This window comes from Triticum dicoccoides, chromosome 3B (assembly GCF_002162155.2).
Source record: "Triticum dicoccoides isolate Atlit2015 ecotype Zavitan chromosome 3B, WEW_v2.0, whole genome shotgun sequence".
NCBI classification, from domain to species: domain Eukaryota; kingdom Viridiplantae; phylum Streptophyta; class Magnoliopsida; order Poales; family Poaceae; genus Triticum; species Triticum dicoccoides.
In genome coordinates this window covers 189,402,464-189,403,347 of record NC_041385.1, presented here as the reverse complement: position 1 = coordinate 189,403,347, position 884 = coordinate 189,402,464, and the positions used below count along the sequence as shown (strand labels likewise).

General features: G+C 57.5%; 1 pseudogene; it reads right to left on the bottom strand.

The window, feature by feature from the left end:
* LOC119279458 overlaps nucleotides 1-122 on the bottom strand; it is a 4,993-nt pseudogene extending 4,871 nt beyond the window's left edge.
* Between the last annotated feature and the right edge of the window lie 762 nt (nucleotides 123-884).

Here is an 884-nt window from a genome sequence, read left to right as displayed (position 1 = left end):
GGGCAGTGGGAGCGGTAGGGTTTTGGGAGGGGATGAGGGGGTTGAGATCGACGAGGAGGACTACGCGGTGGGGCTCGCCGGCGATGGCCGACATGGGTGGGGGGCGGCGGAGGAGGAGGAGGGGTGGGGAATTTGGTTGGAGCGGTAGATCTGTGTGAGGGCTTCAGACTTTCTTTCCTTTTCTAGTGTGGGCCTGTGGAGAGGGATTCTAACATTTTGGCGGGAAAGTTGAGCAAGCCGGCGAAGAAGGTAGCACGTTCCCCGCGAACGTAGGCGGTGCACCCGTAGTTATGGTGTAGCCCTTTCACCGGTGACCAGCGAACGTTTACCCGAGAAGGAATGGTATTTGTGAACATAGCTGGCCAAACGGGCCGGCCCTGCCCAGCACGACATGGCCCATCCTAACCGTGTCTGGCACAGCCCGGCCAGGCATGATATGGCCCATCCTAATCGTGTCTGGCACGGTCCAGTCCACCGAGGCACGATTATCATACGGGCTGTGCCATGCCGGCCCGCGTGCTGCAGCCTGCAGCTCAGGCACGACCCAGCTGCTAATTGGGTCGGTCCACCGGCACGCCAGGTCCACTAGTTTGCCTACTATTTTGTGCATTGGGCGTTTTAGCCTATTTTTATTTGTAGGGTCATATAGAGATATACAAAAAAAAGACTGTGTCGTGTCAGCCCGCGTGCTCAGACTAGCAGCCCAAGCGCGACCCAGGGCGTGTCGCATGCCGGACCCGGCCCGTTTAGCCCGTGTCGTGCCGCGCCTGCTCGCAGCCCGGCCTGGTAGGCACGGCCAATTTGGCCAGATATATTTGTGAATGGTGTTTTTTTTTTGCGAAATCATATGGGAGTTTTATTCCAAACTTACAGGGTTACAATCG